The sequence below is a fragment of the Acomys minous genome (genome assembly GCF_964271855.1).
Source record: "Acomys minous genome assembly, chromosome: 5".
In the NCBI taxonomy this organism is placed as follows: domain Eukaryota; kingdom Metazoa; phylum Chordata; class Mammalia; order Rodentia; family Muridae; genus Acomys; species Acomys minous.
The window spans coordinates 57,776,762-57,802,535 of NC_140494.1; the positions used below are offsets into that span (position 1 = coordinate 57,776,762).

Consider the following 25,774-nt stretch of genomic DNA (forward strand, 5'->3'; position numbering starts at 1 on the left):
CATTCAGATTTCATCCTGATTGTTATCCCCTCACTTGTATTTTCCCGTTCCAACCTCCCTCCCTCTTCCATCCTATTCCCCTCCCCTAGACCTCTGACAGAAGGGAGACCCCTACCCCACCATATGATCAGAGCCTATCAGGTCTAATCCAGATAGACTGTTTCCCCTTCTTCTGTGTGCCACCAGGCATCCCCACTAAGGGGAGGTGAGCACATCAGGGGCACCAGAGTCCATATCAGAGGCAGTCCTTGCTCTCCCAAGGCTGGCCTCGAACTCACAGAGATCCACCTGCCTCTGCCTCTCAAGTGCTGGGATTAAAGGCATGAGGCACCATGCATACAATATATTTTGATCATATTCTTTCCCCTCCTTATAACTCTTTCCAGCCTCCTTTCCAACTTTATGTTCTTTCTCTCTCTCATTAAACAACTAAACATAAAAAACCAAGCAACCAAACAAAGAGCAAACAACATTTGGCAAAACACCATGGAAGCTGAGCATGAGGTTTTGTCCCGAAGTGGCACTCCACCAAGGAAAACTCATTTCCTCTCTCCTAGCAGCTGTCAGTTGCAGGCAGCTTCTTGGTTAGGAGTGGGAGATCATGCCACGACACCTTCCGCATGCTGGCTTTTGTCGGGCTTTAACTTGTGCAGATCTTGTGTGTGCTGCCACAGTTTCTGTAAGTTCACCAGTGTGTCAGCCTTGCTGTGTTGGGAAGGAAGGCGTGCTTTCCTTGAGGTCGGCCAACAGCTCTCTGGCTCTTACAATCTTACTTCTTCTTTTTCGGCGTGGATCCCTGAGCCTTGGGTAGAAGGCTGCGGTACAGGCTCATGCTGCACATTGCTGTGGCTCTCTACATTTACTCCAAGTAGAAGCTTCTCTGATGAGGGTCTAGCGATGCTCTGATCGTTGGGTCTAGCAATAGGTCATCGGCTTTGAAGCACTTACCTGTCCAGGTGAGGCTGGCTAGTGGCTCTGGAAGTCATGTCTTTGAGAAAGCAATCTGTTAGTGCACATCAGGAGTCTTGAAGATGTTTTCACCTTTGCTCCAGTAATCCTGCATCTGAGCAACTAGTCTAGCAACACAAGAGCCAGTTACACACATCTAAATGCTCTTATGTATGTCCATCTGTTTCCCTAAACAATTACGTTTATATATAAATATACATATACATAAACACATATGTTTAGGGAAACATATGTGCATATATACGTGTGTGTGACACACACACACACACACACACACACACACACACACACACACACTGTGTAGTGAGTCTTGTGGAAACAGAGGCTGCACACAAAGGTTTGGAGCCTTGATCAACTGTCTTCTCCACCCCACTGCCTCTGTCCGGTGGGTGCTCTGCCTCTGTCTCCCAGGATCCTGTTAGAATACTGCTGCTACCAATGCCTCACCTGGGGGCGTGGGAGTAGGTACAGGAAAGCGTGGGGTCAAGTCCTGTGTCTCCACATGACTGGGTGAGGCCCCAGACACCTGGGAGGGTTTCTATTGGGAGTTCCCTGGTGCTCCCAAGATAGTGAGGTGGCAAATAAAATGAAAACAAACAAGAAACAACACCTTCACCACCAAAAAAGTAACCACAGAAGGAGGAGAACAGCCCTGTTGTTTTAGACAGGAGCTCACATTTTCATTCTGTGCTATTCTCATAAATTACGCAGTTACTGGAAGAAAAATACTAGTAGATAAAATTCAGAGGCCTCGGGGGAGGACCCAATACAGCTTTATCAAGAAATTACTCTAGATAAAGTAGGAAGAAGGAAAAACTTTCCCTTTTACCTTTTAACTCAGACTGCAGGAACCCAGCCAGGAGAGAAAGAAGGCGCACAGAGGTCCTCAGGACATGTATGGCTTTTCTCATACTGGGAAGAAAGCAATATCAGGTCTTGGCCCCAAGAATTATACTCGTGCATGTGTGTGTGTGTGTGTGTATGTGTGTGTGTGCATGTGTGTGTGTGTGTGTGTGTATGTGTGCATGGGTGTACATAGAGTAAGGAGGTATAAAAGCCAATGTGTGTGAGTGCATGTGTGTAGGGGAAAGGAGGTATGGAAGTCAACATATGTGAGTATACATACATGTGCGTGCGCATGTGTGGAGATATGGGTATAGAAAAAGGTATGGAAGCCAATGTGTGTGATTGTATGTGTTGGGGGAGGGTATCAGGAGGAGTTATGGAAATCAGTATATATGAATGTCCATGCATGAGTATGTTTTTTGTCAGTTTATATGTGTACACATGTGAGTGTAGGAGCAGGTGTGGAAGACAGTGCTGTGACTGTATGTGTGTGTGCACATGCGTGTGTGTAATGATGTAGAAAGAAAGTTTGGAAGTCAGTAAGTGTGTGTATGTGAAAGTGTGTAGGAGTATATGCATGTGTGCAAGTGAATGAGTGTACATGTGTGCATTTACATGAGTAAGTGTGTGTATTCATGTGTGTGTGTGTAGGAAGAGGTATGGAAGGAAGTGCTTCTGCATTGCTTTCTGCAATACGCTTTGCAACTTTCTTGTTTTCCTTTTAAACTTCACTTAAAGGAACCATCCCATTATTTGTATCTGAGTTGTGCCAAAGGAGCTTTTTTTTTTAAAAAAAATAATAAGAAAAATACAGAAGAAACCCCAATGCCTCCTGAAGGAACCCGTCTCTCTTGTGTGTGACTGGGTCTGCCATGTGTGAGTAGCCACTTGAGAGAAAGTGCTCAGCCCTGTGCAGTGAATGGGCTCTTTCAGGGCACCGGGCCTCCTGCCGGAGGCATCCTACAGGCCCTGCATAGCAGCAGGCTCAGCTCCTGACCTGGGAGCGCTTTGTTCCTCTGGCCATGCAGATAAGCATCTGTTTGCTCTCCCGTCTTCCTGGTCAGTGGGGCTGGGGTCCCTTCAGAGAGGCATTGGCATCTAAACATCTGGGCAGTTTGGTAACAGGAATAGGGAAATGAACTCAGCAAGGGCTTCAAGCGCTTTTGTTTGACGTGGGAAGAGCTAGCAACAGTAGTTTCTGACGTCAAGTTGAAAGCCGATGACGTCGTTCCTTTCTTCCAGGCATCAGTCTCTGGGGCATTTGAAACCAAGTGTTTATAAGAAAACGCCAACGCCACTGGCAGTTTCTCTAGAATTGTTCTAGGACAGTGGCACCGCTTTTGCCCTTTTCGGCCTAGTCCAGATAAAACCTTCCTGCCCATCCGTGTTGACAACGTCAGGGCCCCGCTTTCATGCAGAAGAGGAGCTGGAGATTACCGAGTCGATAAGGAAGTGGGGTTCCTGTGTTTATGCCTTGGGACAGTTAACTGAGAGAACATCCAGCTGCCTTTTCTTCCTGTTTTCCAAGAACCGTCTGTTTAGGAGGCCAATGGCTGAGTTTATGTCTTCAGCAGTATGTGGAAGATTCTTAGCGAAGAGCTCTTCCTCTGACCGGAATCCCAAGGCTCTCATGTGCAATGTCTTGGTGTTTTGGGGAAATCTTCCAGTGACCACTCTGAGGTTCAGATTATGAAACAATTATAAGAGAATAAAAAACAATTAATACAATTAAGCAAAAACACCGACTCTCTGGGCTTGTCCACTTGTGAGGGTAGAGAAAAATAGTTTCCCTGGGAAGGGCTAAGTATATAAATCCAAACCACTGAGGTGAGTTCTTAATTCAGCCGAGGACAAGACTGCTGAAAATTATTCTAAAAGCACCATTTTCCAAATCTCTTAGCAATAGTCACCTTGGATTGTGGTTTTGTCTTGACTTGCTGATTCCATTTGTCTAAGTCCTTTAAGCTTAGGATCTGGAACATTCTAACCCTCTAAGGCTTTGTGAGTGAAGGAATGGACCAGAAGACTCGTTCCCATACATTGTGACACATAGAAAGAAGAGGGGCGCTCCGGGTGGAGCGACATCCTGAGCCAAGCGCTGGATGTATTTTTAAGGCTCCAGCATCTAAGAAGCCAAGAAAGCATCCAAGGGGGAAGAGTGCTCCTTGAGGGGAAAGGCCCCTGGGCAACACCCGGGCGTGCTGTTCTTGGTAGATGGCCAGGAATCTGGAGCATATATGCCCCTGGGAAATCGGCCAAATGCATTGCAGGCCTAGGTGTCTTCGAGCCACAGCGACAGCTTGGACAAATTGAGTCTTTTCTCAACTCTGACCCTTACCCAGCCTCTCCTTGGCCAAAGCCACTCCTCATCCCCTTCGGAGTTCTCATTTCACTCCCAGGAGGAGAGCAAACTGTTCCCATGAAGTTTTATCTTTAACTTTCGGTGGCCAGTGTGGAGAGTCCAAGGGCATGTGTCAGAGAAATGGGACGGAGGCAGGTGTGCGGGGGCTAGGGGTGGGGTGGGTGGGTGGGGGGTGGGGGGTGGGGCGTCTGTTTCATAGCACCAAGTGCTTGACACTTTAATAGTCTATAAAGAGCCAAACAAACCCGAGGTCTTTGTCTAACTTTGGGAAGTTTTTGGGAAAACATCAGGTTTCAAAGAACAATATTTTAGCTCTACTGGGGCCTGTTCACCAGAATAAAATGTCTCCGCCAAGTGCCTGAACGTTTTTTCAACTGTCATCTAAGCGCACTCACGAGAGGACACTGCATCCTAGAGTAACGGTGCTCTACCACAGGCAACCTGATGGGACAGGATCGTCTGTCAAAGAACGAAACCCCCATCAGGCATGAGCATGTCAGCTGCCTCCTCTGCTGCTCTGATGAATTTTGTCCCAGGCCAGGGCTGGCCTCTTCTTCTTACCCATTTTGACAGCTGCTACTGTAAGACCCTGACATCCTTTGGATTTCCCCAGAGGCAGGCTAACCTGTCTCATGCCACTTTGTGGATCATCCAGACAAGAGTGGAATTTATTGGGTGTGGCTAGTATAGCCGAGGAGAAAAACAGTGAGATGAGGATGCATTTTCTTCTGGCTAGCTTCACTGGGGCTTAATAGATATATAATCTCAATTTCAGATATATCTATCTATCTATCTATCTATCTACCTATCTATACATACATACACACACACACACACACACACACACACACACACACACACACACACACATATCTGAAGTTGAACAAAGAAGTTGAACAGAACAGAAGAACAGAATTGTTTTTTGTTTTTTGTGTTTTGTTTTTTCAGGATGATCAGTTTCTCTCAGCTCCCAGCTGTATGCACTAAGGACTTCTGTATACTGTCCGTACAGTTGAAGGTAGCTCTGTCTCTGAAGACAGGGAGCTTAGTAGCAGCCCTCCAATGTAGCAGATTTCTTCTTAATAAGGAGAGAAGAGGAGGTTAGTATAAACACTGCCAAAGAGAACTTACCAGTCCACAACAAGGTCTTCGTTGCCACTGCAAATCCTCCCAGGAAAAAGCCCTACCTTCAGGAGGCATTGTGTCCCTTTGTAGAAGATGGCTTTTGCCTACAGCCCAAAGCCTCAGTGGTTCCTTAACACCTCACTCAAAGTCTCCCTGCTATGGCGAATGGATGGAATTAGAAAATATCATCTAGAGTGAAGGAACCCAGACCCAGAAAGACATGCATGGTGTGTGCTCACTTATAAGTGAATATTAGCCATAAAGTGCAGGATAACCGTGCTGTAATCAGCAGACCCAGAGAAGCTAAGTAACAAGGAGGGCCCAAGGGAGGATGTTGGAATCTCCCTCAGAAGGGGAAATAAAACAGACATCTGAAGTAGATGAAGGGAGCGAAATGGGTGGGAGAGGGGGTAGGGGCCAGATGCGGAAGGAGCTAGTGGGGAGGACTAGGAGAAAGAACAGAAATTGATGGGGGTCTATGGAGGTGGCCATAGCTGAAACTCCTAGCAATGGGGGATATAGAGACTGAAGATGCCACCTCCTGTAGCTAGGTGGGACTTCCAGTGGAGGGAGGAGGACACCAACCCACCCCCAAAACCTTTGATCCAGTTTTTTCCTTCTGCCTAGGAGAAGTGTAGGGATAAAAATGGAGTGGAGATTGAGGGAATGGCCAACCAATCACTGGCCGTACTTGAGACCCACCCCATGGGAGAAGCTATCCCCTGACACTATTAATGATACTCCGCCAAGTTTGCAGCCAGGAGCCTAGCCTAACTGTTTTCTGAGAGGTTTCATCCAGCCCCTCAGATGGAAATAGATGCAGAGGCCCACAGTTAAATGTTAGGTGGAGCTTGGGGAGTTCTGGTGGAAGAGTGGGAGGAAGGATTGCGCCGGGGTGGGGGGGGGGAGCCAGAAGGGTCGTGGGCACCACAAGAAGATGTACAGAATCAACTAACCTGGGCCCATGGGGGCTCACAGAGATTGAACCACCAACCAAAGAGCATGCACGGCTGGACCTACACCCCCTACACATATGTGCAGCTTGTGGGTCATCATGTGGGTCCCCTAACAATGGAAGTAGGGGCTGTCTCTGACTCTGTTGCTTGCCTTGGGATTCCCCTTTTCCCTGGCTGGGCTGCCTTGTCTGCCCTCAGTGGGAGAGAATGTGCTTAGTCCTCCTTAACTTGATGTGCCAGGGTGGTTGGTATCCATGCCCCCCCCCTCAGAGAAGGGGAGGGATGGATAGAGAGAAGGAGACTCCCAAGACTAGATTAGGTTCCCTAATATTTCTGCTTCTCTGCATTTCTGACTTGATGAGATTTTTGGATGCTTATCTGTCTCTCTTCCTGTCCTATGGGGGACTTTGATTTCCCCAGGGCGAAGAGTATATTCCCTCAAGATATTGACGATGTCACTAGAAACAGCTTTCATCTGTGAGCTCCATTCAGAGATTGTCTTTGTTGCAGAGTCTCAGGCAAGTACCATCCCCTGTTGGAAGGTGTGATGACTTTCAGCCCTTAAAGTCATGTGTGTTCAAGTCTGGAAGGTCACCTGAGCTTCGGGGGTTTCCTGCTTGCTCAGTGGAGCATCTCCCTGAAGCTGTGCAGCACATCCCAGCCTCTCCTTGTAGCCATTTCTGCTTCTCTTATTTCTTTCCATGCTTGTTGGTGTCAAGCACTTTTTGCATGCTGGCCCTGACTTCAGAATCAGCTTCCAGAGTGCCAAGGAGGGCCGTGTGCCTTCATCTAATCCGAGGGCCCTGATCACAGGGACTGTGTTTTACTCAGTTGTAGGTTCTAGCATCCAGGGCAGTATCAGGCACACAATACAATGGTGTCAATGAGTGTCCGTAGACAGGTTGGTTAAGTGAGATTGAATACAAGGGAGCAACTACGTTCCTGCTAGGAGGTACGTAGCCATGCCAGCTGGCAGCCTAAACTGTTAACTGTGGAGGAGGCTTGTGGTTGGTGTGGACAGATGGTGTTTGAGTCCTCCGCTTTTACTTGTTTAGTATGTGGATTGATAGGTCCCAGCATGAATTAGATGTCACACTCAACCCAGGTGGTTGGAGGACAGTTTAATACAGGAGCATCCATGCTTTGAACGTGAGCCTACGGTTCACCAGAAACCTATTGACTAATATAAGTACTGAGGAGTAGCCCTTAAAATAAAGGTTCTCAACCTCCCTGATGCTGCGACCGTTTAATACAGTTCCTCATGTTGTAGTGACCCCTCCCCCCAACATAAAGTTATTTTCGTTGCTACTTCGTAAGTGTAATTTTGCTGCTGTTATGAATGGTAATATAAATATCTGATCTGCAATCCCTGTGAAAGGGTCGTTCGGCCCCCAGAGGGGTTGAGACCCACAGATCGAGACCCACTGCCTCAGGTCATTGGGGCTCTGTCCTTGAGGATTAGTGATCTTCTCTTGGGAGTGGGTTCGTGTTCTTAGGAGTGGGCTCCTCAGAGAAGAATTAGTGTGGATTCATTTTCCCCTCCATTGTTCTCCTTTTCTTCCCTCTCATTCTTATCTTTGCACCTCTTTCCACAGGATGATGCAGTGAGGGGACCTGCATCCCTAGATTCCAGAACTGGAACAAGTACATCTCTTTGTTTTGTAAATGATCAAGCCTCATGTATTCTGTTACAGTAGCCCCCAAACAGATCAAAAGACTGTGCACACTCTTTGCAAGATGAAGATGGAGTCTAGGGAGAGTAATGAGCACCAGCAGGACACGCAGGGCTGAGTTCTTATCACTAGGCCTAAGGGGGCTGTGTCTGGGTGTCACTAGATGGGTACCGCTTGGGTCCTGTGACAAGGTGTGAAGGGAGCAGGGACACAAATCACCTCCCTTCCACCAGTGCCTCTTTGCTGCAGACCAAGGGACTAGCCTTGTAAGGCCCTGAAAAGGAGAGAGGAGGGAGAGTGAGGAGGGAGGAGAGAGGAGGGAGAGGGAGGAGGGAGGAAGGAGGAGGGAGGAGGGAGGAAAATGGACCTGAAGTGGAAACAGAAGACTGTCAGCACAGAGACTGTGACTGAGGGAGGAGTTTCAGATTTGCTCCTTGGAGAAGAGTGACACCAAGTTCCCTTTCTCCATTTGGCTAGTTACTTAAAACAGACATTGTAAGCCCAAACCTGAGATACGTGTGTGGCATGTGTGGACAGTTGATTGGAAATGTTCTCTTACTGTTTCTGAGTGTGGGTCTCCATACAGTTAATGCCTGTCCAAATGGCCTAAGGTTAACAATGGGTATTTCTCATTCAGTAACAGGAAACTACCTCCATGCCTGCTGGCTCTGTCTGTCGCCTTTGGGTTCATGGGGACCAGGGGTTGGAAAGGCCAGCTTGCAGAGCCTTGACCTTCTGCCCGCTGCGTTCAGTCTTTAGTTCATACAAGCACAGAGCATGCTTTCCTCTGGGAAGGATTTCAACATTATTTGGAAGAACGGTTTCACTGGATTTCTTTGTTTAATATTCATTTAGAAAAAGTCCATGTAGCTTCTCTGACTCATATCACAGCTTTAAAAAATTTTTTCCCACTTAGTGAAAAGTGGCAGGATTTTAAATTTGTTAGCACAAAATAATGTGCCCTTGGGGAAAATGAACACAAGAGAATTAAAATTGGTTTGAAAAAAGTCTAACAAGTCTTTTATTTTATCATTGCTCCATTGTTTGATGTAAATATTTGTATAAGTATATAACACTGAAAACCCAGGAGAGTTTGCCTTTCTCCCCTCTTCCTTCTCTCTTCCCTTCCTCTTCTTCTGGCTCATATGTGCATATTTACTGAATACTTATTGTGTACCAAGAATCAGAAATACAGCAGTGAAGAGAAGAGACTGAGAAGCATGTTGCTTATATTCTACTGAGAAAGGATAAACAACCCACAACACACATCAATAAAATGTTCATCATGGGAGATGTTGACATCTGGCTGAACAATAAGCTAAGAAAAGGATGAAAGGAAAACGGGGCAGCCTTTTCTCTGAGTGATCAAAAGAGCTGATAATTCATTATTTAGATGGTAGTAAACAATTGTAAAATTTGTGTGTTACAAGCAGAAACAATTTGGGTTCCTTAACCCCTTACCCACATAGAGACTGCATGCCCTGGGACCCAGAGTCTCAATTTTCTTGCCTCTTTTACAAAATTATTTATTTATTTAATTATTTATTTATATTTTAAATTTATTTTTAATTTATATATTCACTTTGCAACCCCCATCACAGCCCCCTATCTCCTCTCCTCCCAGTCCCTCTTTCCTACCTTCTTCTCCCATCACTCCTCCCCTTGTCCTCAGAAAAAGTCCCCCCCCCCCCACTAACCTACCCGAGCATATTGAGTCACATCAGGACTGAGTTCATCCTCATCCACTGAGGCCAGGTAAGGCAGCCCCTTTAGGGGGAGAGAGCCAACCCCTGACACCATTAAAGATATTCTGCTATGTTTACAGACAGGAGCTATAACAGTCCTTTGAGAGGCCCCACCCAGCAGCTGATCCACTCAGCCAAGCATTAGGCAGAGCTTATGGAATCCTGTGGAAGAGTCGGAGGAGGAGGGAGAAGAATAGAAGGACCTGGAAGGAACAAGAACACCACAAGACCAACAGAGCCAACTAACCTAGACCCATGAGGGCTTACAGAGATGGAAGCACCAACCAAAGAGCATGCGTGGGCTGCACCTAGACCTCCTACACGTAAGTAACAGATGAGCAGTTTGATCTTCATATGGGTCCCCTAGTAAATTGAGTGTGTGCTGTCCATGACTTGTATCATAAAGTACTACCAGCATGTCAGGGCAGATGAGGGAAATATAACCCAATGACCTGAAATGATCAGTGAAGGATACAAACTCCTGTTTCTTTATTTGCTTCCACTGATTCTTTCTCTGTCTGTCAATATGTTGATTAGTTCTATTATTAACAGACACCTACAATGGGGCATGGCTTCCCTCCCCGCTCTCTAGCCCCAATAGCAGTCGCTTTCCTTGGATCATACCAATAAACACTTACTGACTACTCAGGTGCTGAGCCCACACATTAGATGGGGAAAACCTTTAAGATGTCATGTCGTGTCCTTGCTTTGTTGAAATTGTCAATGCCTTATAATGCATGGTCCTGTGCAGAGTCAACGTGGAGGCCACTCAGGCCCCCTATTACCAGCTAAGTCCACATTAACCTCTTCAGCCCTTGAATGTCAGAGGCCTTCCTGTATCCCCGTGTTCTACTTCCCCTCCATCTGAATGCTTTCCTGATACTCCCACCCCAGTCCTTTTGCATAGACCTCTTCTCAGGGAGTCTGTGTCCCTGACCAGGTTCCTCTCTCCTCTGGAACTCCTCTCTCCCTAAAAGCTTGCTCTGTTTTTGTTTTTGTTTTTATTTCCACAGTGCTTGTTATTTTTACACAGTCAACAGCCTTTACTAAGTCATTCACTATTGTGTTAAATTGTGCATCCGTCTGCTAGAACACTGTCTTCCTGGGAGCAGGAACCTTGTTTGTTTTGTGCACCGAGGAATCCACATGATAGGTGATAGGTACTTAGTGAATAACTTATAGGAATAATGGATGTTTTCTTGTATGAGTTTATATGCATAATATACAGTGACACACACACACACCAACAGAAACGCACATAATCTCTCACACACACCTTCACACATACACACTCTCTCATACATATTCTCACTCTCTCTCTCTCTCTCTCTCTCTCTCTCTCTCTCTCTCTCTCTCTCTCTCTCACACACACACACACACACACACACCACACAAACAAACTTTTCTCCTTCACTTTCTCTCAGAAGCACTCTCCCTCACGTTTCTTGGGTGATAGCCCACTGTTTTGGCATAAATATTTGTTTCTTTTCAAGATTGGTAAATTGAAGCTGCAAGCCTCAGATGGGGCTTTTAAGGGATTATTTAGGGTTAAGTAAGGTCATAAGAAGTAACACTGTGTGATACAATTAGTGTCCTTGTTAGAAGAAATACCAGGGATAGCACACACTCTCTCTCTCTCTCTCTCTCTCTCTCTCTCTCTCTCTCTCTCTCTCTCTCTCCATCCCTCTCCTCTTCTTTCCCCCTTTATTCTCTTTGTTTCTTTTTCCCTTTCTTTCTCATCATAAAGTTACCAAGGAAAGTCCACAAGAACACAAGAAGGCAGCCTTCTGCTGGCCAGAAAGAAAGAGGGACTTCACCAGGAACTAAAATGGCTGACACCATCGGTCTGGGACTTACAGCCGGCAGAACAGTGAGAAGACACTTTTCTGTTCTTGTAGCTATTTAGCCTGTGCTATTTCATCACAACACCCAGAGCAGACTAACACACCTACTGTACTTTAAACTAGCCCAAAAACTGCCCCTTCCTCCTAGTCACTGTCAATTGTCATCCCACAGACACAATATTTTTCACTCTTTGCATAGCCTGGGGTGACTGCCAACATGCTGTCTTCCTGCCTCAGCCTCTTGACTGCTGGGATTACGTGCGTGGACCGTGACACAAAGCTCCATTTTCTGACCTTCTGCAGCATTTTTGCCTGCACGGCACTTATAGAGTTGGCTTTTGCTTATATTTGTTGCCTTCTGATTTGTGTGCAAACCTAGCCACTCTATGTAAAATATAAGCTACTGTATGGGGGAAGAGACTGAGGCAAACATGAGCCCCTAGTGCTGGGTTTCATGTAATGAAAGCAACTATTGTCTTACTCACAGGGGATATTATAGGATCATTTTGCAGCCTGAAGCCACATAAATGGTATTGAAAGAGAATAGGGCTCAGTTCTCCCGACTCTTAGCCCAGCACTTCATTTGGGTGCAATATAACCAGGCTTTGAAGATGGATGGTAATCAAAAATGATGTTGCACTCCTTCGCAAGGGAAGCCTTTGTGAAAATCTGTCTATGACCAACGGTGCTTCCTACAGATAGCAGAGTACATCTTCCTGACACCAGTGCTGAATAAAAGTCGGCATGTTGCAGATGAGATCCTGGCTCATCACTCATCTCTAAGTTGTTTTCCCTACCTCCTTCAAGCAGGCGAGGCACTGCCAATGGGACTCCCAGGAGAACATACAGGATGCTGAGGGAAGGACTGTGAAAAACAAACACAAAAATTATATAACTGAATGAAAAAACATTAAAGGAAACTTGTATTTGATGCTAATGATTAAGAACAAAAGTCATCCATATTTGACCACGTCCCCTGAATGGGGAGGCCTGGTGGCACTCAGAGGAAGGATAGCAGGCTACCAAGAAGAGACTTGATTCCCTATGAGCATGTACAGGGGGAGGTCGTCCCCCTCAGTCACAGTCATAGGGGAGGGGAGTAAGGGGAAAATGGGAGGAAGGGAGGAATGAGAGGATACAAGGGATGGGATAACAATTGAGATGTACTATGAATAAATTAATGAAATATATGAAAAAAAGAACAAAAGACATTCAAGGGGGAAGAAAGTAGATGCATAGTTTTGCTGAGCTTTTAGAATGAAATTGGGGGAGGATTCCAGGCTTTGGGGAGGGCTTCCTCACGCTATTCATTTTCACTTAGAAAAGCACATTTTTCTCCGTTGATTGGCACATGCCTACTACTGCCTTTTAGACACAGAACTACCAAGCAGAACAATCCAGGCATGAATTGAAGGCATTTTAATCAGGAAACTGAGCAAGAAGTAAAGAGGAGATTTGAGGGCTTCACTACCTTTGAAGAAGGCTTCCTGTTAAGATGCACACGAGAGGGGAAGGTGGGAGGGTGAGGGCATAGCCCTGTGACAGTCCGTGACTCTGCAGTATAGGCTGCGTGGAGACTTTTCATCTGCCTTGAGCACTTGACTCCCATAGCTTCTCAGCCTTAATCTCATCTGTAGAATAAACATGGCCAGAAAGGGGAGAGGTGGCTGTCTCTGACATGGACTCTGTCTGCCTTGCCAGGCTACACAGGTGAGCTCAGTCCTGGTGCAACTAGATGTGCTGGGGTGGGCTGTTTGGGGGGGATGCTCCCCTATCTGAGGAGTAAGGGGGGGATATGGGGGAAGAGGGAAGAGGGTGGGACTGGGAGGACAAGAAGGAGGGCCTTCCATCTGGATGTAAATTGAGTTAAAAAAAGATGGACAGATTTAAATGTCCAATAATAAGGGGGGGGAGGGGAGGAGGAGGAAAGAATAGATGCAGTCTTGCTGTCATCAGCCTGGTGTGAGGATGAGATGAGGGAATGAAGCTGAGGCAAGAGTGGGAAAATCTACTGGCGCTGCTGCTCTGCTGAGATGGTAGGGTTGAGAGTGGGAGACAGAGGGGCAGGGGCAGGGACTGGCTGGCTGGCTGTCGTCTAGAGTGCGCTAGAGGTGGAAGGTGGCATGTCTCGGGGGAGGTCACAAGGGTTAAATGGAGGAGGAGGAGGGCATGCTCATGCCTGGGCTCTTCCTGCTACACTCACACAATGGAGGGAGCGCATCAGTGCACAGTGAGATCTGGTTTTGCAAAATTTAGTTGAGTTTTAGTCTTTTCCTTCTTTTATTTTCCTTCCCCCCACTGAGGAAACTATACAACATCTCTGGGTTGCTTAGCTACAAGACCTATTGAGTTGAGAATCTTAAAAAGAAGTTAGAAGTTAGGTTCTCTGTTTGCAATGTCCTTGGTTGGTGCATCAGTTTGTGCAGGCCGCCCCTCTCCCCCCCTTCCCCCCCATCCAGATCCATCAACCTTGATAGTCTCCTTGTGGAGCATCTGACAACCTTCCTTCCATCCCCCAACTCTTCCATGCAACACTTTACCCAGAGTCTGTCTGTGAGTTCAAGTATCTGTCCCAATCCCCTGCTGGGTGGGGTCTCTCAGGGGACATCTATGTTGGGCTAATATCCACTTATAAGCTAATATATACCATGTGTATCTTTCTGGGTCTGCGTTACCTCACACAGGATGATCTTTTCTAGTTCCGTCCATTGCCTGCCAGTTTCAAGATTTCCTTGTTGCTAATAGCTGAGGAGTATTCCATTGTGTAAATGTACCAGACTCAGTATTCAGATGTAGCCAATGAAAATCTCATTCTCCATGTGTGGAAAGGGGTGGGGAGCAGGGGACTGCCTCTGACAAGATACCTGTGATTTGATCGCTGCCCCTTGGCGGAGAGGCCCTGTGGGAACACAGAGGAAGGGGATGCAGGCCATCCAGATGAGGACTGATAGGCTGTGGTCAGATGGTGGAGGAAGAGGACCTTACCAGTCAGAGGGCTAGGGGAGGGGAAGAGGGCAGAAGACAGAGGGAGGGTGAGAGCAGGAAGATAAGAGCGAGGGGATAACAACCAGGATGTAATGTGAATAAATTATAATAAAATAAAATTTAAAAATTAAGACGCCATCCTAGAACAGTGATTAATAAAGTATTGTATCCATGTAGCACCCCAGGACACCATCCTGGGACAGTGGTTGATAAAGTACTGTACCCATGTCGCATCTCCTAGGGGGCTGGCTGAGCAAAGCTGGTCACAGAGGATGCAACGAACAACAGCAAGACTCTTTTCACATCTTCCCCCAAAAGGGCTCACTCAGTTTTTTGTCCAGTCTGGTCCACCCACAGTCAGTCTGCTGGTCTCAGCATGGGCTTTTCTTGTTTCTCTTTTGCTTCGGGTTATCAACTGGGCACTCAGTGGCTGTCCGGATGGCCTTCAGTGTCTTCTCTGTCACTTAGATAAACAATTGACCACATTAAGGCGTTGCCTCTGAGTCATGTGATCCTATCTTATTCCGGGATTTGTAAAAACTCTCTCTTTAAGTGCCTGGCTTAAGTTCTCTAATCATCCTCACAGAGCCTGCTGCGTTCAAGTAGGATGAATTTGTTTATGTGTGCTCCAAGAGGTCATTTAAAGCATGTCGTTTCCAGTATCTTAAAACCTCGTTGAAAAAGAACTGCAGGTTTGTCCTATGAAATAATTCAGTCTTCCAAATTTCTACAGAAACTAAAATTTATGAGGGGGGGGCAACTAATGTGTGACTTAATGTGATCAACACTGTTTACTGCAAAAGTAAGTGGAAATCACGCAGGGCCTGAAGTCACTCGCCAGGCCTGGGGAATCTCTACCTAGGGCTGTATAATTGGATAATCTTTCCATTCACTCTCTTGCCTTTTTGCTTGTGACTCTAGCTGACCTTTAACAGTTGAACCTTCCCCCACCCGCCACCCTCTACTTGCTCTCAGAGAGCCGGTCCAGCCTAAGGCATAGCCCGGCTGGCTATATTGTTTCCAAAGAGAGTTAAACCCACTGGGGTGTTGAATAGAATATTCTAAGAATCTTTTAAGTCAACAGCTCTGCTCTCTTGACTGTGAGGAATGTGCTCTCCCTGGGGATGCCTGGAGAGGAGGGAATGCGTGCCTTCACACCAACAATGGATCCTGGCCCATCCTCCCTATCCGGCTCTCAACCTGCTGGAGGAGGGAACTCACTGCTCTACAGGAGGGACAAAGCTGACAAGGGGATGAAACCACCAAGTCTCTCACCCATTCTCTTCCGATGGACGACATCTTTTCTTCCCCAACCCTGTGCTGCCCCCTGGGTGCTCAAAAACGTGTTCTAGGAAGGCGGTTCCATAGCAGTCTGCAGACCGATGGCCCGCTTAGAGAGCGTTTGTCTCAACAAGAGTCTTGCCATTTTCATTTTAATCTGAAGTGGTTGCAACCACGTGGTTTCGGATTTCCGCATTCTCTTCAAAAGAAGGCAAGGCTCTAGCTTTAGCAGATCATGTTTCTAGCGCCAGGAAGGGGGCGTCTTTGGATGGGCCCAGGCCCGCTGCGTTTGCTACAGCCTTCATGCCTTCCTCCTATCTTAAATGGATCTGCTTCGCTTGGTGACTATCATTTCTAGCGTATACCGACAGACATGGTGCGTTTCCCTTGTCAGGTAGGGGCTAAGCACATGGACGATGCTGTATGTGAATTTCACTCTGCAATGGGGGCACATTACACACATCTTCTTTTTCTCATCTTTGGAATGAGAAAAATACTTCCTACCTATATGCTGTCGGGATTCTCAGAGCAAATTTCTGCACAGCACGCAGACTAGAACCTGACTGATAGAAATCTCTGAAGGAAGGTCACCTATTTTTAATACACCAAAGAGGGTACCCCTTTAAAAAATATCCTATGTACCAGAGTTATCCCTTTCCAACTAGTGTTATCACTCTCCCCATCCCTGTCAGTATCCCATAAAAACAAACAGGATTTCTAGTCGGATGTTCTAACACTTTGGAATTGAGTATCAGCTGAGTCAATGTCTTAGGCACCGGGGAAGCTGGATGTAACTACATAGTCTTATGTCTCAAGGGGTTCACGATTGTGGTGGTTTGAATGAAGATGGCCCCCGATGGGCTCATATTGGTCCCCAGCTGGTGGTGCTTTTGGGAGAAGGATTAAGAGGTGTGGCCTTGTCAGAGGAGGTATGTCACGAGAGCTGGGCTTGACATTTTCAGAAGTCCATGTCAGACTCCAGTCTCTCTCTCTCCCTTCCACATGCATATGGATCAGGTGTCAGCGCTCAGCTGCTGCTCCAGCAACATACATATCTGCCGTCCAACTGCACTTCCTGCCACTATGATTGTGGACTAACTCAGAAACTGTGAGCAAGCACTCAATTAAACTCTGTAAGTAGCCTGGGTCACAGTGTCTGTGTACAGCAATAGGAAGGTAACCAACACAATGACCCTATTGAAGAATAATGTTACAGTTAAGCTATATGCACAAAGGAGCACATAGTGATAGTAAGCTGTCAACAATGGCTTTCATCTGTAATTGGTGTGATAAGTACAAACTAGTTCTTTTTGCAGAGACGAGGAAGTCCTCACTGACTTGCCAATTTCCGTGGTGTAAATTTTTCCACTAAGATCAAGTTAAGCTTCCAGTGATTTAATAATCATGTCTTAGGAAGAAGTAATCATTTATAGCATATACTGTTTGTACATAGTTGACCATAAAAGGTCCCTTCCTGTGTCTTCTCCTATTCACAGTGCTGAGAAGGCACAATTGCACTCCTATCCTTCTCATCAACAGAAACAAAGTCCCAGGAAGCACTATGGCTTTCCCAAGATCACGGAGAAAGTGAACAAGGAAGCAGAGAATAGGCTTCTGTTTGAGTCATCACCCTCTAAATACGGCCTTGTAAGTCACTGTTTTAATCTTTCCAGGCACTTAAGAACTTAGCACACACTACCTACACACCTTCTGAAGAAGGCTACAGGATGATGTGCTCCCTTAGCAAGTGAAAATTACTAATAAAGAGGATAGATGCAATGCAAGCAAGTAGGAGAAAAGTGAAGGCAATCCCCAGGACAGCTCACTCTACTACCAATGGGGTATCGTAGGGTGCTAGCCTTGCAGCAGAAAACATGGATTGGAGTATGTTGGAGGCTCTTGGAGGGAATTTTTCAAGAAAAATTTAAGCAAAGGGATATATATTTATTCATAAGAACATCTCTAAATTGTGGAAGAGCTTAATGTATAAGAGCTTAAATAATATATAAGTAATATTAAACAATATAAAATATAGTAGATAAAGGGCTTAAATAATAAATGGATGAGGAACCAAGCAGATGAAAAGGCAAGAGATTTCTTCACTCCAGGAAAAAGAAAAGCGGTGCAACTAAGGAAAGGGCTTTGTCTTAGCTTTCTATAGTGATAGAACACCATGACCAAAAACAATTTGATGAGGGAAGGGTTTAATTTAGTTTATACTTCCACAACACAGTCCATCATTAAACAAAGTCAGGGCAGGAACGCAGAGAGGCAGGAATCTGAAGGCAGGCACTGAAGCCGAAGGCATGGAGGAACACTGCATACTGGCTTGCTCCCCATCGCTGCTTTATTGTAGCACCCACGGCCACCAGCCCGGGGTGGCTCCACCCAATGACCGAGACCTTCCCATATCAGTCACAAACAAACAAACAAACAAACAAACCCAAAATGCTCCACAGGCTTCCCCACAGACCAGTCTGGTGAGGTCATATTCTCAGGTGAGGCACTTTCTTCCCAAATGCCTCTACTGACATAAGACGATCCAGCATGGGCTGTATACCAGGATTTATAAATCTCAGATTTGGAACGAATTTACATGTTCAGAATAATAGAAATACTTTTTTTTAATTTGCCAGCATTATGTAAAGCAATTAAAGATGTTTCCAAGTAGTTGAGATGAGGTTTTTGTGTGTAAGTGAAGATATAATCACCCTAAATTGTGAACCTGATCATATAATTTCAAGATGTGTATAAAGGGGAAAAAGACTCCAGTTAATGTGTCCACAAATGTAATAATTATCTACCTTTATAGAATTCCCCAGAAACTCACAGGTCAGCTGAGCAAGATAGGATTTTAGTGGCTCTAATAGTTATGTGCAGGATTTTGAACCAGTGGTCTTAATGCACACAAATATTTACAATTTAAACTCATATTGAGAATCTGAACCAAGACTAATGATTTGATATCATTGTTGCACTGTGAGAGGGTGAGAGGGTTCTTCATGTTCCACCATGGCCTGGCCTTCCATCTGAGGAAGGACAGGCACCACCGCTTGCTTCTAACTTTTGGAACATGGGAAAAGTGAGTGACTGTGACTCCACAAGCACATTACAGCCTATGTGTCCTATCCTACTAGTGGATCCTCTGGAGACCTGATGCTCATTGAATGAATGACCATGTTGTCATTTGTCAATGAACTTTGGGAAGTCTCTAAGGACAATAGGTCATCTCTAGAGCATCTCTAACAGCCAGCAAGAAACCTCGCACCGAGTCCTACCACTGAAAGCAAGCAAATTCTGCTTATAATCTGAGTAACATTCGAACTTAGTCCCTATGAGGACAGCTCAGCCACCCAATGAAAATGCATCCTGGATGACTCCTGAGTTCTTAGGAGACATTTAACGTGACAACTTGCCTACAAAGTCTGAGCTAATTCATAAATACATTATTAGATTTACTAATTGGAGGTAGTGGGTTACAGAGCAACTTATAACAGTCAATATGTACCATCAGTAATCAGTTAGGTCAGTGCTTCTCAATCTGTGGACCCTTGGGGGGGTCCAAAAGATACGTACAAATTCCTGCCATCCCTGAATCATTTCAGTAGCAATCAGAGAGTAGAGCCCAATAATAAATTTGATCAAGTAACATTGTTTTTGAGACTTTCTTAGCAGTAAGAGTACTGTAGGATTGTGAGTGCCCTGATTTTCTCCCATTCTAAAAAAAAAAAAAAAAAAAAAAAAAAAAAAAAAGAAAAAAAAAAGATCTAGAGTGTGAATTTGAAAGACAAATCATGGTAGAGCTGTTTCTGATGTAGTCATCATCACCACCGCAACCATCCATTCATTCCTCCAGTCAGTCTGCCACCCAAGAAATAAATCCAGTGCTTATCATGCAGCAGGCCATCTTCCAGGTCACCAGGAAATAGTGGGGAAGGACTCGGAAAGGACTCCTACCCCAGTAGCTTAGACTACGGGACAATGACGTCAGAGCAACAGAGTGGAGCTTTGGAAGGGCAGATCTGTGAAGCATGTGATCACTCCCTAAGGTCTGTAGGAAAGCTTATGAAGTGGATTTGTTTTGAGATCACACAGGAAGACTGTTTAGAGTGTTACTGGTTGCTCATAGGAGGGTTGTTTCTCTAGAAGGAAGATGAAATTGGAAGCATTGTTATGCTTACTTTAGAAGAAAAATAAACACGTCTGTCAATTCAGGTTGGTCTTTAATTTAAAGGAGGAGCATCTGGATGGCTGTGCACTATTGCCATGCTGTCCCACACCTGTGACACTTAGGCAACATCAAAGAATTTAAGATGCCCAAATTAAAGTGCCCTGCCCGGAACCAGGATGAAAACATCCCTGTGTAATACATTAATGGTTATATGTATTTATTACCAGCCAATCAACATTAAAAATGCATTATAAAGGAACCTGGAAAGTCTGCTAAAATTTAACTATCAGTTACATATTCTTTTTAAAGAAGCTTGTGACTTTATGATTATATTTAACTTGGAACAAACGTAGTCTTGTCTCTCTCATCTTTAAAAGAAGACTTAAATCTGCTTTCTTGGCCAACTGGAGTGACAAAATACCATGACTGGCTGTCAAAACCCCAAGTAATACCAATTGCAAAATACTAAGAAATAGAAGTTGAGCAATAATGAAGGATTACATTGATTTTATCCCCCAAACAAGTTCTGCATAAAATTTAAGAAGTTTTCAAATAAAAAAATTAGGCAGCAAAATGGAGCTATGAGAACTATGAAAAGATAAGGGCTATTACACAATTTTCTTTAAACATGATCACCATGTTTTCACAATACACACGTTGGAGATAAATATGTGTTGCATGAGAAAGTCAGAAACATCAGGATTTATGTCCTCCCATGGCAGTAGCCTCTGAAAGCAGCCATATTAATCTAAATCTAAGATGCCAATAGCTGGGGTTTGGAGACGTCATCGGACTGCAAAGGTGGATTCTGTTGTAACCACTTATTAAAAACAAACCAAGCCAAATTTGTGGTATAAAATTGAGAACAGATGATGTTTAATAAGCATGAAATGCTTTTGCTGTTACAAACGAGAACCAGGTGTGGTGATAGGTGGCTTCAAGCTGAGCAGGGCCACCTACAAGCAGGACTTGTCTTCCTCCCAAGGGATGAGGGTTGGTCACCAACCATACAACTTGTCCACAGCTTCGCATTCTTGGGATGAAATGTCCCATTTGAGAAATTAGAAGTGGACACTAGAAAGTGGGGGGAAGGTCTGGGGATCCAGCTTCGTGGAAAGAAGGCTTTTCTAGCAAGCATGGTCCTGATCCCTAGAACTGCATAAAGAGAATAGGGTGGTCAATGCTTTTAACCCCCCTGGGGAGACTGAGGGAGGAAAATCAGAAATTTGACATCATCATCATCAGCTACATATCAAGTTGGGGCCAGTTTGATGCTAACTTCGGATGCATGAGATGCGATCTAAACAAACAAACGAAAGCAAATAAATAAATAGATAGAAAAGAACAAATAGAAAGAGGGAAAACCACGGAGGTGTTCTGAAACTGAATAAACCAACAGAAGGCATGGTATAAAGGGATGAGTTAGACAGCGGCATTCTTTTATTAATGTGGGGCAAAGGGATTGAGTAACTCATGATAGAACTGTTTACCACCCTGAACCTTGGTTTTTATCATTTGTAAATAGAGCCTTCTTGTTCAAGGTTACTTTTAGAATTATGATCTCCAAGACGTGTATGTTCAAGGGAGCATTGGAAGGTTTGCTGACTACACTTAGATGCCAAACTTAAAAAAAAAATATCATTGGCTCTGACTTCAAAGGAATGAGATAAACAAATACATTTTTGTCCTTTTCTATTCATGCAAACCCATTTAAAGAAAAGTTCTCCAAACCCAAATATCTCCCATTTATCTTCATTGGTTCTATATTAATAGTATACACTTAGATTGAAACCAGTACAAGGCAGCAAGTAATATGGAGACATAAGCTCTACATTCAAGAGGTTGATGATGTCATCATGCAATTATTGTCACTTCTTATTCACACAATAGCATCGTCTTGGAAGCTTGTTACAAACAGATGACTGAGCCCCAACTGTATATGTTCTGATTTAGTAAGTCATGTGTGGACCAAGGGTTTACATTTCTGACAAGTTCCAAGATGCTGTTGCCACTCCTGGTCCATGGCTTTCACTTTAAGAATTAGTGAAAAGCCAAGCGTGGTGAGACAGCTGTAATCATGGCACTTGGGAGGCTGAGGCAGGTAGATTTTAAGTTCAAGGGCTGCCCGGACAACATAGAGGGTTCCAGGTATGCCTGGCCTACATGGTGAGACTTTGTCTCAGCAAACACAATATAATACCACACACACACACACACACACACACACACACACACACACACACACACACACACTCCCCAATTTTTAAATGCTGGAAATTAAGTGAGAATTTGAGAAACACTGTAAAGTTAGAAAAAAAAAGTTGTATGCAGCATCCAGCCTGTGTCCATCAGTTTTCCACCTTCAGTTTACCAGGAGGCATGAGCTTGCACCATCTAGGCTAAGGTGAAACTGGTGAGGATATCAGGGTACCAGAGGAAGGTTAGCATTTGGGGGAAACAGACTGTCAGGCCCTGAACATTTTGGAACCCACTGCCTTTGTATGAGCAAAGTATATTTCAAATCATACTCCTTACAAGTTCATTCATTCATTTGATAAAATAACTGGGAGTTCCTGTGGTGTGTCAGACACTGGTAAACAGTGGGTATACACAATGGCTGTTTTACTTAGTGGTTCAGGCTGTCACAAAACGCCATAGACTGTGTCTTAAGCAATAGAAACTCACATCCCTGCATGCCAGCTTGGTCATGTTCTGGCTTGCAAATAGTGGTCTCTTCCATTTGCTTCCATGAGCACTTCCTTGTGCATATCTGGTGACGAAAGAGTGAGTGAGTGTGAAAGAGAGAGAGAGAGAGAGAGAGAGAGAGAGAGAGAGAGGGGGGGGGGGAGACAGAGACAGACAGAGAGAGAGACAGACAGACAGACAGACAGACAGGGAGAGAGAGAGACAGAGAGAGAGACAGAGAGAGAGAGAGAGAGAGAGAGAGAGAGAGAGACAGACAGACAGACAGACAGATAGACAGACAGACAGGGAGAGAGAGACAGAGAGAGAGACAGAGAGAGAGAGAGAAACAAAGAGAGACAGACAGACAGACAGACAGACAGACAGACAGACAGACACACACACACACACACACACACACACACACACAGATATCATCAATACCACTTCTTATTCAAATACCAGTTCCTTCTGTAGGTTCCACTCTAATGGCCTCATATAACCCAACTACTGCCCCAAGGCCCCTAATTTCAGATGGCAGCATACAGGAGGTTAATATTTGAACACGTGTACCTCGGGAGGTTATGCACATTTAGGCTAGAACAGTCAGCCACTGTTGTGATCCGTGTCCTCTTATTATTAACAGTACCACAGACTGGCTCAGTTATAAAGAAAAGAGATTTACTTTGGCTCAAAGGTCTAACCCAAGGTCGAGAGGCCACATCTGGTGTTGTCCTTGATGGCAGAATTTCAAGGTGTGTGGGACATCAGAGAGTCAGGAGTAGGAAGAAAGGAAGAAGAGAGTGAGCCAAGGAAGGTCAGCTTGCCTTGTCAACACTCGTTCTCTTAAAAAACAATCCAGACCTAGGAGAGAACACCGATTCCTTATGGGGTAAGACCCCCCATGGCCCAACCACTGTCCGCTAGGCCTCACTTCTTAAAGGTCCCATCACCTTTCCATACCTTATACCGTGGACAGAGTTTCCATCAAAGGAACCCAAATGTGGGGAGAGAAGAGGGAGAATATACTCACATCATGGTTTCCTGCCATGACTTTAAAAGCCTGCAAATCTGACTACCACAAGTTGGGTGGGAGATTCCAGACAGTGGGCAGCATGAAGACAGGCGTAAACATTAATGGTGTTTTGCCTATTTACAGGTGATGTTGGGAAGTCCCATGTAGCTTAACAGTGGACAGCCAGTGGTCAGGTTGTGACATGATCTTTTTTAAAAAATTTTATTTTATTAATTTATTCATATTACATCTCAATGGTTATCCCCTCCCTTGTATCCTCCCATTCCTCCCTCCCTCACATTTTCCCCTTACTCCCCTCCCTTATGTCTGTGACTGAGCGGGACCTCCTCCCCCTGTATATGCTCATAGGGTATCAAGTCTCTTCTTGGTAGCCTGCTATCCTTCCTCTGAGTGCCCCCAGGTCTCCCCATTCAGGGGATATGGTCAAATATGAGGCACCAGAGTACGTGTGAAAGTCATACCACACTCTCCACTCAAGTGTGGAGACTGTTCTGACCATTGGCTAGATCTGGGTAGGGGTTTGAAGTTTATGACATGATCTTATCTTTAGATCAGTTTGGACTTTGCGTAGTGTGGCCATCGGTTTTCGTCACATAGGAGAGTGGAATGCAAGCCGGGTGGGATGGAAAGGAAGATAGAAGGACAGGAGCTGTGACATTCTAGATAGAATAACACGCTGGGTGAGAATAGCAGACGCTTACCTGGTGTGGGGGGAGCGGGGAAAACGTGCCACAGGGACACTCTGGGTACCAGATGGCACAGATGTGGAGTCAGAGGCAGGGCCAGAGAAGGCTACTCTGAAGTCCTTCACATAGCGGCAAGCCTTGTAGTCCCAGAAGAGTGTCCCCAGAGAGAGTGGACAAAGGGGAGCAGAGGCTGAAGATTCGGCCATGCTCACTGGGGAGTGTCTTTGTTCAGGTTGGCAAAGAGCATGGGGGTGGGGGTGGGGGTGGGGGGCGGTGGGGGCAGGGGCGGGAACATGTGCTGGAGTGGAGGTGCAGGGCCGTCTCTGCTTCCACAGAATCTGGAAGAGAAGCAAGCAGGACCTCAAGGAGGTCATGAGCTGACAAGTGGCCACTGCATTTGGTAAGCAGGAACTGACTGGTGACCTTCTAGAGCCTCTCTTAGCACAGGCTGAGTAGCAAGATATTTCTTTATATATAGGGATGTTTTGATTTAGCCATTCCCCATCTTTGGCGGATACGTACAGGGGAATTCACAGAATTCACAAGTTCAGTGCAGGCAAGCTTGCGGCAGAGCCCCTGTCGATGCACAAGGCAAACAGATGCTCATAAATTCTCTGTACTGTTTTTTTCTTTCTCTTCTTCTTACTTCAGTCATAAGGGGTCTACAGTGCTGTTATATTCAGAGTCAAAAACCTGAATGCTGGCATTTAAATCTAACCAATAAGCATTTAGAAGCATTCGATCCCTCACCGCAATTCAGAAGATCTGAACATCAGAAAGAGAGACTTGAAACACGTAGCCAGGGGTCCTGTAAGTGGATCTCGTAGGTTGGACAGTCACCCACTGAGCAGGCTGTTCCCTGTGAGGTATCCGGCAGCCAGTCATGCTTACGAGCACTTAAAAAAGTCCCACAAAGGCATAAAGGCTGTAGACGTTTAGAAGGGTCATGTATTTATCCAGTAATGCCATCGTGGAGACCCCACTCATGTCCAGGCCTGGAGGTTTGGTCCCACACAGGCAAATCTTTGACAGTTGTGATGAACAAAAGAAAACAAAACAATTGCTGGACTTTGTAGGCGAGGTTTTGTTTTCAAACCTTTTTGAGTGTTTTAATGAATCCAAGGGCTGTCGGTGGCAGCCTCAAATTAGATGTCTGTGCTGGGGAGAGGTGGCCTGGAGGACTTTTCATTCAGTTGGTAATTATACAGCAATGGGTATTTTATGAATTTTTAGAAGTGCAGAGTGGAGTTGAGGAGAAAAGGGCAGGCACTTAGCGCAGGGAAGGCTCTGGTTGCACAGCTTGGCCTCACCGGCACCACCGCAGCCTCTTTGGGGGCAGCCTGTCCGCAGTGGCCCTGGCTGGCACCAGGTCTCTGAAGAAATGCGAGGGCAACCTGACATTTTCCTATTTGT

The 25,774-nt window shown here is 45.4% G+C and overlaps 3 long non-coding RNA genes across 3 annotated transcripts in view; 2 read left to right on the top strand and 1 right to left on the bottom strand.

Moving 5' to 3' along the window:
* Window positions 1-9,657: 9,657 nt before the first annotated feature.
* LOC311597060 lies at window positions 9,658-12,457 on the top strand. Its single transcript, XR_014779079.1, has 2 exons — window positions 9,658-9,999; window positions 11,424-12,457. It is a non-coding gene; the product is annotated as an uncharacterized lncRNA (long non-coding RNA).
* On the bottom strand, window positions 11,843-13,102 carry LOC311597058. Its single transcript, XR_014779077.1, has 2 exons — window positions 12,992-13,102; window positions 11,843-12,385 (listed from the first exon to the last, which is right to left on the bottom strand). It is a non-coding gene; the product is annotated as an uncharacterized lncRNA (long non-coding RNA).
* Window positions 12,749-25,774, top strand: part of LOC311597057 — an 88,260-nt gene continuing 75,234 nt past the window's right edge. The window contains exon 1 of the long non-coding RNA XR_014779076.1: window positions 12,749-13,230. This is a non-coding gene — a long non-coding RNA (uncharacterized lncRNA). The remainder of the gene's footprint in view (window positions 13,231-25,774) is intronic.